Source organism: Perognathus longimembris, chromosome 20, assembly GCF_023159225.1.
Source record: "Perognathus longimembris pacificus isolate PPM17 chromosome 20, ASM2315922v1, whole genome shotgun sequence".
NCBI classification, from domain to species: Eukaryota; Metazoa; Chordata; class Mammalia; order Rodentia; family Heteromyidae; genus Perognathus; species Perognathus longimembris.
In genome coordinates, this window is record NC_063180.1 from 19,488,356 (window position 1) to 19,501,923 (window position 13,568).

Sequence of the window (13,568 nt, forward strand, 5' to 3'; positions counted from 1 at the left end):
AATAAGCTACTCAGAAAAAGCTGGAAGTGGTGCTGTGGTTCAAGTGGTAAAATGCTAGACTTGAGCAAAGGAAGCTCAGGGACAGAGCCCAGGCCCTGAGTTCAAACCCCAGCACAGGCACCAATAAATAAATAAGTAGGTAAATAAATCAGGCTAAGTGTTGGTGGTTCATGCCTACAATCCTAGTTACTCAGGAGCCTGAGATCTGAGGATTTCAGTTCAAAGCCACTGTACGCAAAAAAGTCCATGAGACTGACCATGAACTGAAAGTGGCGCCATGGCTCGAGTGGTAGAGCACTGGCCCTAAGCAAAAAAGCTTAGAGACAGCATACAGTCCTAGAGTTCAAGCCCCAGAACTGTCAGGAAAAAGAAAATCAGAATACAAAAAAACATTTTTTTTGTAACTTAATTTTAAAGTGAAGGCAACCTTAGAAAAGTGGGAAGAGCAACACCAGAGAAACGATGTGCCCTTTACTGAGCTTGCTACTTGTTTACAACTTGTTCCACCATATACTTAATCCTCTGCTTCCCCCTTTCAGGAGACACACATCTATCCATCCTGCTTATGTGTAATTTTTTTTGACACATCTCTGATTTCACTTGGAGAGCTTCATGCCCCCTTTTTAGAGTAGTTTAGTGTGCAGCCCTAAGGACAAGAGCATCTCTTTAATAAGCACAGTGCAACTATCAAAATCAAGAAACTGGGGGCTGGGCATCATAACCCATCCCTGTAAATCAAGCTATTTGGGAGGTGGAACATGGGGAAACTGCACTCTGAGCAGCCCTGGGCAAATAACCTATAATCGGAGCTACTCAGGAGGCTGAGATCGAAGGATCTCAATTCAATGCTAGCCCAGGCAGGAAAGTCCGTGAGACACACACAATCTAGAAGCAAAGTTGTGGCTCAAGTGGTAGAGCAGTAGCCTTGAGCAAAAAGTTCAGGGACATGAGTTCAAGCCATGAGTTCAAGCTGCAGGACTGGCACAAAAAGAAAAGGGGGTACAAATTGGGCTTATACCCCAATTATAGAATACTTGCCTCTAGTATGCACGAGGCCCTGGATTTGATCTCTAAGCACTGCAGATAACAAACAAACAAAAAGGAAGCATTGGGCACCCGAATGGACATGTTAAATTGCAAACTCCTTGTACAACCATTTGGAATTGAAGAAAAACTGGAAATTTAAAATGGAAACAGTCTACAACTCATGTTGCAATTAATTTCAGTTGTCCTAATTGTTCCTGGTTGTTACTCGCCTCACCACCACTGAAAATCCAATTCAAAATCACATGTTTTTCTTGTTTTTGTTTTAATTTTGGAGTCTTACTATGTAGCACAGGCTGACCTTGAACTCACTGTCTTCTAGTCTCCCATTCTTGAGTGCTGGGATTATGGGCTGGTGTCCTTAAACCTGAGTCATTTGTGGCATTAAGGTGCCATCTAAAAGCTTGCTTTTGTACCATGAGTGTTAATATAACAGCAAAAAAATATCCCCCAAATCGCTCAGAAAATGAAGCTTCAAGACAGCTGAGTTCCAGCTGGAATGGCCAGTTCACGAGGCGCCATCTTGTGGCAGGATCATGAATAGAGTTAAGACCTTGCCCCATTAGGTAGCTGTAAAATTGTGATACAAGTATCTCAATTTTTTTCTTAATGATATGGACACTATGTTTTAAGAATGTGGTTTCTTATAAGGCTAAAACTCTGTCCATATCTGATCTTTATTCCAGGCCTGAACTTGTCTACTAACAAAGGACTGAACAAAATAAAAGAATGCCCTACCTTTATGTATCCCTCACAGTACAGGGTCTGTGTTCACAACCTTGTTAAAAGTTGCTTTGGACAGGGACAGATCTCTTTAACTGCTTTTCTGGTAAGAGTGGGCGATGTTGAAAAACAGTTCAATCACAAGTTTAATTACTCTAGCCTCAGTCTCTTGCTGAACTCCAGGAGATCTCCAAACACTAGAAATGGGAGCTTGAAGTCTCAGCTATCTTTCCCTGAAGGAGAGAGCTTTTCTTCCAGATATTCCTTCCCCTCAAATCTGAACAAGCAACCCTGGGGGTACTGTTCTTCAGCTCCGACCTCCATACCCTTCCCCTTCTTACCAGGAAGCCTAAGAAGTATCTCTCCTCCCTTGGAGGAAAAGAACCTCAAGTAAAATAACCTGAGAGGTTTCTGGAGCCTTCCCAGTAGCTGGATAACAAGTGTGAACCACAATGCCTGGGTTGTTGATGGAGATGAGGTTTAGCTAAATTTTTTGCCCTGCTTCAAAGGGGGTAATGCTTAAATATACCTCAACAATTCCCACACTCTATAGGATCTTTGTGGAGCAGTGCTGGATACACAGTGATGACTGAGTCCTGGTCTCCTTCCTCAAAGGGCCCCTGTACCCTGGGAAACAGATTTGTCACCAGACAGTAATAGTAGAAAATGGCCAAGGATGTGAAAGTTGACACTGGGCAGAGTTATTAATACTGTCTGATGTGGGAAGACTATAAGTTAGGAATAGAGTTGAGCATTAAGTATTAATATAGGACAGTGTATTAAGGACTGTTTTCAGCATTGAATAGCTTATTTATTTATTTATTTATTTTTGCCAGTCCTGGGCCTTGGACTCAGGGCCTGAGCACCGTCCCTGGCTTCTTCCTGCTCAAGGCTAGCACTCTGCCACTTGAGCCACAGCGCCGATTCTGGCCGTTTTCTGTATATGTGGTGCTGGGGAATCGAACCTAGGGCCTCGTGTATCCGAGGCAGGCACTCTTGCCACTAGGCCATATCCCCAGCCCTGAATAGCTTATTTTTGGGAAAACTAAGACCCATATTTGAGCAGGACTTGCCAAGAACTCAAGAGACAGGTAGATTGAGGATTCAACTCTTTTTTTTTTTTTGTCAGTCAGGAGGCTCGAACTCAGGGCCTGGGCTCTGTCCCTGAATTTTCACATGCAAGGCCAAGCGCTCTACCACTGAGCCACAGCTTCATTTCTGGTTTCCTGGAAGTTCCCTGGAGATGAGTCTCACAGGGATGTTTTCTGCCCAGGCTGTCTTCAAATCATGATCCTCACTTCTCAGCCTCCTGAGTAGCTAGGATTACAGGTGTGAGCCACCCGCACCCAGCAGGATTCAACTCTTAAAAAACATTTTTCTCGGGCTGGGAATATGGCCTAGTGGCAAGAGTGCTTGCCTCATATACATGAAGCCCTGGGTTCGATTCCCCAGCACCACATATATAGAAAATGACCAGAAGTGGCGCTGTGGCTCAAGTGACAGAGTGCTAGCCTTGAGCAATCAAAGAAGCCAGGGACAGTGCTCAGGCCCTGAGTCCAAGGCCCAGGACTGGCAAAAAAACAAAAACAAAAAAACATTTTTCTCCCCAGTATGTATTTGCCAAGTTTCCTAGCATATTGCAACCCGAGTTTAGAAGCTAGCAATAGCCTCCCAATCTGTAAGAGATAGAGACCAGGAGCCAGATGCTCCACAGTTGTCTAGAACCCTAGCCAATACATGAGTCAGATTTTTTTCCTTTATTTTGATTTTTTTGGGGACAGGGTCTCACTACATGGCCCAGGCTGGCTTGAATTCACAACCCTGTCTCCGCTTTTCAAGTGCTGGGATTACTAGTATTCTCCATGCCCTTCAGGCTTCCAAAGCTCGTGAGGGCAAATTTTTTTTTTGGGGGGGGGGTGTCAGTCGTGGGTCTTGAACTCAGGGCCTGGGCGCTGTCCCTGAGCCCTTTTGCTCAAGGCTAGCACTCTAGCGCTTTGAGTCACAGCGCCACTTCTGGTTTTCTGGTGGTTGGTTCATTGGAGTTAAGTCTCACGGACTTTCCTAGCCAGGCAAACTACTAACTGTGATCCTCAGATCTCAGACTCCTGAGTAGCCCGGCTGCGAGGGCAATTAAAGCATTTGTGGGTCAACGTAGCTCAAGATTCTTTTGGCATTCACCTTTTGGACTCGTAGACTGTTGTTTTGATAAAACGCCGTTCTGTTTCTAAGACACAGTTCAGGTTGGTTCTATTTTGCAAATACGTACACTCAGAAAGTGGGTTCATGGTCATCCGCAAGGATGAAATTCAAATCTGGGAATAGTGCAGCTTCAGAGCCCAAGCTTATGCCGGGCCGACACACCGAAGAAGAAACCTCTCCCAGCCGGGCACTGGTGGCTCACACCTGTCATCCGAGCTGCTAAATCGGCTGAGATGTAAAGATCACGGTTCAATGCCAGCCTGTGCAGGAAAGTCCGTGTGAGACGCCTATCTCCAATTAACCACCGAAAAGCTGGAAGCTGAGCTGTGACTCAAGAGGTAGAGTGCTAGTCTTAAGTAAAAAAGCACCGAGTGCCCAAGCCCCGAGTTCAAGCCCCAGGATCCGCGCGCGCGCACACACACACACAAAAAGGGGCCTTTTCCAACTCCTGCTCTGGCTCTTTAAGAGAGGCGGAAGCCAAAGCACCAATGAGAGCTGAGTAAAACAAGATCAAAGCGTACGTAAATAGGAACCAAGGACTGCTGGGAAATAATCACAGCCCCAGGCCTCCCGAAAGTTTACGGCATGGAGTCCTACTGCGTCTGCGCCGGAATTCTATTGCGCCTGCGCAATGCTCCCCTTTCAGTCCCGCGCCTGAGCGAGGTTCCCCACGCAAATTAACATTTCGTCTTCCACGCATGCGCCCTACTGGGAGCCCGCCTCCTTCATATCCCTGCGCCTGCGCATTGATGCTCTACGGGCCCGGCCCTCGCTCTCTGTACGTCAGTTCCTGTTCGTGGCGGGAGGCGGTATTTCCTTGGGAAGGGGCAGTGAGCGGGGACTGGGGGGAGGGGGCGGGGGGGGCCGTGCCGCGCGAGCCGTTGGGTCTGGCTCGGAGGAGGCGTCGCCGCTTTCACTGCCGGCCCGCTGCAGTCACCAGGAAACGCCAAGAGCCGGAGCCAGCGCTGCGTGGCGATGGGCGGGGGTAGAGCCCCGCCGGAGAGGCTGGGCGGCCGCCGGTGACAGGTGAGTGCGCCAGCGCGGGTCCCTCAGCGTCTCCCCCTCCCCCGCGATGGTCGCGTCCGGGCCCCCCGCGGTGCCGCGCTGGGCCGTACCACCGGTGCCCGCCGGCAGGGGACCACAGTCCCCGAGCCTTTCCCCCCCCCCCCCTTTCCGGAACTGAATGGGGGTGGCTGCGCGGGGGCGGTGGGACTAGCCCGTAGAGGCCGGGGGCGGAGGCGGGGGCGGCGGGCCGTACCATCGGACGGCCGGGGAGGGGAGCACCTAGTATGTGAGGGTCTAGGGACACCGACCCCAGTAACGTGGGCGGGCTGGGGGTGTGCGGGGGGATCTCGTGCCTGGTATGCGAGCACTGAGCCTCTACGGGGGCGCACCGTGTGGTTCCCACAGTGTTTTTTAGAGGGATGGGGGGAATTTCTGGAGCGTGGCCTATTCCACGGGCGGCCGTGCGGGGGGCCGTCTGGATTGTACCAACAAGGCACCGGAGGTGGGCATCCCCAGGACCCGGCGCCGCGCTCGGCGGGGAGGGGCGCGGGTTTTTTTTTCCGTCGCCGTGGGACGGGGCGCTGGCGGGTGGGGAGGTCAGGACCGGCACGCATGGGCGTTCGGGATGTACTTGGGGGCTCTGTGATGCCGAGTGGTGTGGTGTGGGGCACTTCTGTTTCCTGTGATTTCGTGTGCTGGGGTGGGCGTTTACACGGAGCTCACCCTTCATTTGGGTGGTGCCTGGGCCGCCCGGGGCTCCGGAACCCTCTCCGATTATTGACTTGGAGGTGTGGGATATCCTTTTGGCAGTGGATGTCATCCTTCGACATCTCTTCCTTCCGGGAGGCGGAGAGAGAGGTCTTAGAAGTCGCTGAAAGTTGTGTGGGCTTTAGGCTCCCTGTTAGGAAGGCGGGGAAGGGATGGAGCTTGGATTTGAGGAGCGTTGTATCCCCATACCCCTTTGCTTGTTTAGACTTGACAGGAAGGAAAGAGTGTTTGGAGGGACAGCTCTCCCTCAGGGCAAGCCGGCTGACGTTCTGAGGTCCCATTTCTCTCATTTGGAGACCTCTTGGGGTTCAGCAAGAGGCCTAGGGCTGGAGTACTTAATCAGGCTTGCAATTGGGCTGCTTGTCAACATTGTCCACTCCTTCCAGAGAAAGCAGTTGGAGATGGATCTGCTTCCAGTCTAGGTGGGCAGTGGGTGTGAAGGGGGCCAGGCACCGGCCGAGACCACCACAGGCCCCTCCATCCTCAGCATCTGGGCTGTGTGTGTCTTGGGTTACCAGCCCAGCGGCCCTTCATGTTTACACTCAACTGTTAAGTGATAACAGTTGGCCTGTTCTCTGTGAGGCTGGTCACTTTTCCCAGCTGTTTAACTCGGTGTGGTCCCCAGAGCCCAGGAGAGAGCTTCCCCTCCATCCCAGCCCCAGCCCAAGATGGAAGGCTTCTCTGAATGACTCGAGCCAGTCAGATCCCCCAAAAGTGGTTTCTCATGTGGTTTCTGGGCGGCTGCTTGGAGCTACCAACCCGAAAAGTGTGTGACCAGTGCCCCTGTTCCCTTCCAGCTTGTTACCTTGGCTTACCCTGTAACCTTCGCCCTGAGTCTGGTTTTCCCGGAGGACTTACTGTAGTCCCTGATTGACCCAGCCCATGGGGATGGGAATGAGGTCAAGGGGGCACACTGTCCCCAAAGCCTCACGCTGACATCTGGGGATTACGATTCCTGGAGAGATAGGTCCCCGGGTCTTTTGAAGCAGTGTGCGCTCTACCTATCAGCTGGTTGGCCTAATGGAGTCAACAGCATCAATAAAAAAACAAGAATTGATAGTGATGGCTGATCTTACCTGAGTGCCTCCTGTGGGCTAGACACTGTTCAGGTTCCCTCACCTCACTGGAGAACTTGCCCAGTATCCTAGGAGAGGAAACTGAGGCACATTTCCAGAGTTATTGGCTAGCAAGTGTTTATTAGGCATTTGTCCCATGTTAGGCACGTGCAGGCTTCTTCACACATGACTTAAGCCTCAAAACATACATGGAGTTCTGTCTACAGAGACTTGTGAGTGACGTCAGAGTGTGATACCCATTTTACATATAAGGAAACGTAGGCACTGAGCTAAGACAGTAGTTTTATTTGGGAGTGAACACTCTGTACCTGGCTCTGGGCTTGTAGCTTTATCCACAATTTGTTTCTTTTTCTTTTCTTCCCCGCCCCGCCGCCCCCCCAGTCAGAAATTGAGGCCTGGAGGAGTTACCTTCTTCCCTGTCTTATCAGACCAGCCTGGAAGCCAGGCTGAGGTTTGAACTCAAGCTCGTTAAGTCTTGGTGTCATACTATCTTTGTTTACCAGGTCTCAGGCCTGGTGCCACCGGTCCCCTTGACCTCTGCCCTGGTCACTTCTTCCCTCATCCTGAACCTGAAGATACTGAATGTTTTCTGCCCTGTCAGTGGCTAATCTAGCACTTATGCTTGCTGAGAAACTTGATGTCTCTTCCAAGTTGAGAGAGCTTTGTGCTTACTGAGCAGGTGCTTTAACACCCGAGTTCTACCATGTCCCCAACTTTTTAATTTTTATTTTGTTACCCAGGTATGGTCTTGCATTTTTGCCCAGGGACAGCCCCAGACCGTGATCCTCTTGATCCTGTCCTGAGTCATTGGGGTTACAGTTGTGCTGGGAGGGGAGTAGGGGTGGGAAGGGCAATGGGAAGGCCATGGGGAGGGGGTGTGCAGGCTGTGGGATGACATAGACATCATGGACCAAGCTGTGTTACAGACAGGGTGGTGATATATTTTGGTGCTTTTCCCTTGGTCTCAGAAAGACTTTGGCCTCTACAGTTGTAGGAGTGAGTGAATTAATCCATAAGAAGCCCTGAAGTCTCCATTTCTTGGGCCTGCCACCCTGTCTTGCCCACTTCCCACCCTTGGTTCTCTCAGGCATCCCCAGCGCCAGCTCTGTCCAGCCAGGATCCAGGCATTTGATGTCTGGGTTTCCATATTCCTGAGGAGTTGTGCTAAAATGACTCTGAGCACCTGCTGCTTGTGTGGCCTTCAGTGCCCACATCATGGGAGTGCTGGCTGTTCCCACTCATGGGTGACCAGGAAGCCTAGGTGGACTGGCTGTGGCAAAGAAGCCTTTGTAGAAGACAAAAATCAGAGCCTGCTGCAGGAGCCTAAAGTGCCACTTCCTCTTCTTAATTATCTTTAAGAAGTTGTGCAAGGGACTCACCATTCAATAAGTTTATAAGCACAATATGTCTTGACCAATAACATTCCCCCTTTTCTCCCTCTAGTCCTGGGGCTTGAAAGCAGGGCCCAGGTGCTGTCCCTGAGCTTCTTTTGCTCAAAGCTAGTGCTCTTCATTTCTGGCTTTTTTGATAGTTCAGTGGAGTCAAGAGTCTCTCAGGCTCTCCTGCCTGGGCTGGCTTTGAGCCATGATCCTCAGATCTCAGCCTCCTGAGTAGCTAGGGATGATAGGTGTGAGCTACTAGTGCCTGGCAGTGGCACACCTGTCATAGCTCCTGGAGTAGCCAGAAGGAGAGTGGGCATGGAGGCCCTTGGGTGAAATGTGGGTTTGGTCCTGAAGTCACTGAAGCTCATAACCATACCTATTGGATGCTGGGTGTTAGATCAAGTGCTGGACATATGGGGTAAACCCAAGTGTCCCCTCGCAGAGCTGAGGGAGAGCAGGGAGGTGAAGCAGGTGAGGGGGCAAGGAGTGGGTGGGTGCCTGGCAGGGAATTCAGAGCAAGTGGGGGCTGTGTGTATTGATCCTGATGGGCAAGGTACGCAGGCAGTCATGTGGGAGCAAGGGCACAGGCTCACTGCATGAGCTGGTGTGTGGTGGGGCAGAACAAGCAGGAGCCTCGGAGCCTGGGCCTCCCCACAACCTTGTCAAATAGGGAGGAGTTTGGACCGGCAGATTTCACATGACTTGTCCCTGAAGGGTCTTGGCTTTTCTTAGTGGCTCTGGATGTTTTTGTTTTGGGGTTCTGTTTTGTTTTGTTTTGTTTTGGGTCCTGGGGCTTGAACTCAGGGCCTGGGCACTGTCCCTGAGCTTCTTTTGCTCAAGGCTAGCTACTCTACCACTTGAGCCACAGCAACACTTTCAGCTTTTTCTGTGTATGTGGTACTGAAGAATCGAACCCAGGGCTTCATGTATGCTAGGCAAGCACTCTACCGCTAAGCCACATTCCCAGCCCCTGGGGCTCTGGATGTGACCCTGCTGGGCTGGAAATTTCAAATGCCTTCCATTTCTCCCTCAAGTTAAATCGCTGGGCAGAGGCTCCGAGGCCTCCCTCCCTCTGGGTTGGTTTTCACACTGTTCCCCAGAGTGGGGTGGGCAGGGGGCTGTTGTCCTTAGGGAGAAAGGCAGGGGTGGGGGGCTTAGTTGAGCTAATTTTGCTGTTCATCCCACCCAAACCCAGCCCACCGCACTGATGACAAGCACAGGGAAGAACTGCAGTCCCACTGATAGATAGCGGCTGCCCCACGGCTGCTCTACGGTGGAAGGAGTAAGTCCTGGGGACTTCCAGAAAGGACTGCACATCATGTTGAGGGTTGATGTCATGATAATGGGCGTCTAGTCTGGGCGATCAGGGAGGCCTCTCTGGGGAGGTAACGTGTGGACACAGCCTGAGGGAAATGGAAGATTATTCTAGGCAGGTCTAGGTGAAGACTCCGTGGGCTTGAAGGAACTGGCTTCAGTTGTCACTTGTGGGTTGGTGACAGCCTCTGAGACCAATGCTGGGTCTCACCTCCCAGTAAGCACAGTGAGCAGGGGGCCTGGTGTTCATTTCTCCTAGGCTCAGTCTGGTCTGGGGAGCCATCCTGAAAGTTTAGCCCTCTCTGCAAACTTGGGAGCTCCAGAAATCCTCCAGGCTAGATAGATGTCAAGGGCTGCCTCCTGCCCTTTGATCTTGGACTATGGAGAACCACGGTCACCCCTCCCTAGGCCTCCAGCCTCCCAGAGCTCTGGGCGGAAGGCCGGCAGCCACCAGGCCTCTGGGCTGCATGGTGGGGTGGTTCTGTGGCGGGCTCTTCTGGACAGCCAGCCAAGCAGTAAGAGGCCCAGCTGGGGGAGCAGCGGGCCTGGGAGCAGGGCCGGGAGGAGGGAGGGAGGGAGCAATCGTGGGTGGGGCCTGGGGTGGGATCAGGGCTTGTCCCCCTGAGGCAGGACCTGCTGCCAACTCGGCACCCACAGCAGGACTGGAGTGCTGTGGGTGAGCTGAGCAGGACTACAGTGCCGGCCCGCTGAGGAGCCTTCGTGGCAGAGGTCCTTGTCGAAATTCTTCCTGCCCAGCCACCCTGGCGAAGAGCTTGTCCACAGACGTTGTTCCTAAGGGTGAGGCCAGAAATCCCAGCCTTCCTTGGTTTGCCACCTCAAGGCCCTTTCTGAGCTGACTGTAGCAGCTGCCACTGCCGGGTCTCCTCCCAGCCTGCTCCCAGGCTACTCGGGGGCAGACAGTTGCTGGCCTGCCCTCACCCGGCCTGGCCTGCCTAGTCACCCAGGCCCATGGCTGATAGTGGACAGCCCTTCTGGCACCCCACAGGTGCCATGGAGCCCCATTTCTCCTGGGCACAGAATGTTGAGCAGGGTTGTGGGGGAGGGGGTTAGAGAGCCTGGCCTCCAAAGTGGGCGGGCAGGGGAGCCAGCTGGGGTGGAGGGCTCAAGGGGCAGCCTGTATGTGGTTGGCAGGGTGAGTTCCTGGTTGGAGCATTGGGAATGTGGGGACCCCAGTTGTGGGGTACCTGTCCAGGTGGGCTCTGCACTGAGCTGCTGCTGTAAAGGTCCTCTAAAGACCTCTGTATAAATGGGGAACTGAGACTCAGAACATGCTATATAGCATGTTTAGGTTATTCTTTTTACTTTTATTTGGTCCAGTCCTGGGGCTTGAACTGGAGCCCAGCTGCTGTCCCTGAGCTTTTTTGCTCAAAGCTGACACTCTACCACTTGAACCATAGCTCCATATCTGGCTTTTTTGCTGGTTCATTAGAGATGAGTCTCACAAACTTTCCTGCCTGGGCTGACTTTGAACCACAGTCCTCAGATCTCAGCCTTCTGAGCAGGTAGAATTCCAGGTGTGAGCCACTGGGTCCCGGTGTGTGTGTGTGTGTGTGTGTGTGTGTGTGTGTGTACCACAATCCTCAGATCTCAGCCTTCTGAGCAGGTAGAATTCCAGGTGTGAGCCACTGGGTCCCGGTGTGTGTGTGTGTGTGTGTGTGTGTGTGTGTGTGTGTGTGTGTACCACAATCCTCAGATCTCAGCCTTCTGAGCAGGTAGAATTCCAGGTGTGAGCCACTGGGTCCCGGTGTGTGTGTGTGTGTGTGTTCAAGCTCTTGCAGTATAGCCCAAACTGGATTAATACTGGTGCTCCTCCTGCCTCTGCCTACCCAGTGCTGAGATCACAGGCTGGAACCACACATCTTGGTCTCGATTCTCTTCTTCTTGGGAGAAACTCTGTGCTCAGCCCCCAGTTGGGCCCTGCTCTGCACCCTGGGAGTTGGGTACAACTGTTTGTCCCCATTTGCCAGGTGAGAAAACAGGCACGGGGAGGCTGTGGCACTTCTTGGGGTTGTGAATCCTCTTGGGCCCCTCTTCTGACTGACACTGGCTGCAGTTATGGGGTCATAGCCATGCGTGTAATGAATTCTCCTAGACAGAGCTGGCTGCAGGCATTTCCCCCGTGTCCTGGAAAAGCCTCCATTTGGCTGCTGGGGGAGGTGGGTGTGGCTGCTTCCAGCCCATCCCTAATATGGGCGCGGCCTTGGCCTTGGCCATCCTTTCCTAGAGGCAGGGGAGAGCTGAGTGTGGGAGGCTGCTGGCAGCCAGAGTCCCCAGTTCCCAATGGCCACCGGAGCCGGCCCTTGTCTGGTTTTTGGTCATTTCTGATTTCCATTTGGAGCCCCCATGGCTGTGTCATTTTGGGTGCCAGTACCCTGCCTGAGGAGCAGAGAAGTAGCATTTGCCTGCAAGGATGGCGAGGAAGGGACAGTGGGATGGCTAGCTGGGCTTGGGGAAGCTCCTGATGAAGGAGCAGTGGGCCAGAAAGGACAGAGTGAGGGCTGCCCAGGACAGGGCACCTGGGGAGAGCCCTGCTGCCTTGGCTCTGGGGCTGGAGCAGAGGCAGTGGGAGCTGGGCTGGGGTGAGGAGCCATGGGGGTGGCCCTGAAATAGGAGCCAGAGAGAAGCAACCAGGGCAGGAGGCAGGCCAGGTTCTGCTTTGGAGACATGGTTCCCTAGAGCTGGCCGGTCCGGGGTATGCAGTGGAGTCTGCTTCTCCGTTTTGCTGCCTCTTTGCATCTCTCTGGGAACTCGGCACAAGGGCTGTGTTCTGGTTGTCACCTGCCCTGTGCTAGGGGTGCTGAGAACACAGTGGGGACCATTGCAGTACTTTGTGAAGTTCCTGGTCCAGGGAAGCCACATTGTTCAGATAATGGTGGGGTAGCCAGGGAGGGATCTGACCACGTGGGAAAGGGACAGTCAAGGCAAGGCTTCTCTGAGGAAATGAGGAGTGGGCAAGTGAAGATGGGTGAATAGCGTGCTGGCTAGGGAACATGCTGAACATGTGCAGAGGCCCTGGGGTCGGGAAAAGCAGTCTTCCAAGGGACTGGCAGAAGGGAAATTGGGTTTGTTGAGGCCAGCAGACCCCTGAGGCTGCAGAGTGGAGAAAGGACCAAGGCAAGCGGGCCCTGCAGTATCCATAAGGCCCTTGGACATGTCCCATGGGCATCTGGGAGAGGCTTGTTGGTAGTGTCAGAGCTGGGCTGAGAGGATCTTTCTGGCTAGGGCTGGGGCTATCCATGTGTGTAGCCCACAACAGGAAGACTGGAATATCGGATGCAGTTTTTGAGGGAGCCATAAGGCCTTGGACAGGCAGCATGAGGGGGAAGGTGTTGGGGGACATGGTAGAGAAGACAGGAAAGTCTGTTCTGGAACTTATTCTTGTCCCAGTTTCTTTCGCAGCCTGCCCACGCCTCCATCTCGCCCTCAATCCTACCTGCTCCAGCAGACAGATGGGGCAGGCGAGGAGCATGGTGACGGAGAGAGGCATCTAGAACGCCACCTTCTCACCAAGGAGGCGGAATAGGTAAAACTTCACATGTTCAGAAATACATAGTGTCTCCACCCACTGAGGAGAGGGTGATTTAACCTGACGTGTGCCAGGCTGTTGCTGTGTCCAGCTTTGGGGAGGACTTCAGTGGAAAGCTTGGCCAGTCCTCTGGGAGGACTGTACTCTTTCGTCTCACCATCCAGGTGAGGCGATGTGCCCTGGGACCCACCGTGAGCAGCAGAGCCAGGGTTGGGATACCCAAGTGCCAGGGTCTGCACCACACTGCATGGGGTCCTGGCCACACCCTGCACTTCCTGTCTAGACAAAGCGCCCACCTCACCCCTTGCTGTGCACGTGACATTTGCACTGTCACTGCTTTGTAGTGGCCAGCATGGAGGTCACTTCTGGCCGGACACTGGTTCTCAGCTGGCATGGCTTTGCCCCACAGAAGACACTTGCTGCTGGCCACGAGTGGGTGAGAAGGTGTCAGGCGGCCGTGGCACAGGCTGGCTTTGCCACAGGAGACAATTCGTCAGTTTTGCCAAAATG

The 13,568-nt window shown here is 53.0% G+C and overlaps 1 protein-coding gene across 2 annotated transcripts in view; it reads left to right on the forward strand.

Moving 5' to 3' along the window:
- The first annotated feature begins 4,819 nt into the window (after nucleotides 1-4,819).
- Nucleotides 4,820-13,568, forward strand: part of Akt2 (AKT serine/threonine kinase 2) — a 29,861-nt gene continuing 21,112 nt past the window's right edge. Inside the window, exon 1 of one of the 2 annotated variants that reach the window (XM_048330022.1) lies at nucleotides 4,820-4,992. The gene's annotated coding sequence lies outside the window, so the exon portion shown is untranslated. Of the gene's footprint in view, nucleotides 4,993-10,175; nucleotides 10,310-13,568 lie in introns of those variants that run through there. The other variant, XM_048330024.1, reaches the window with a different exon arrangement.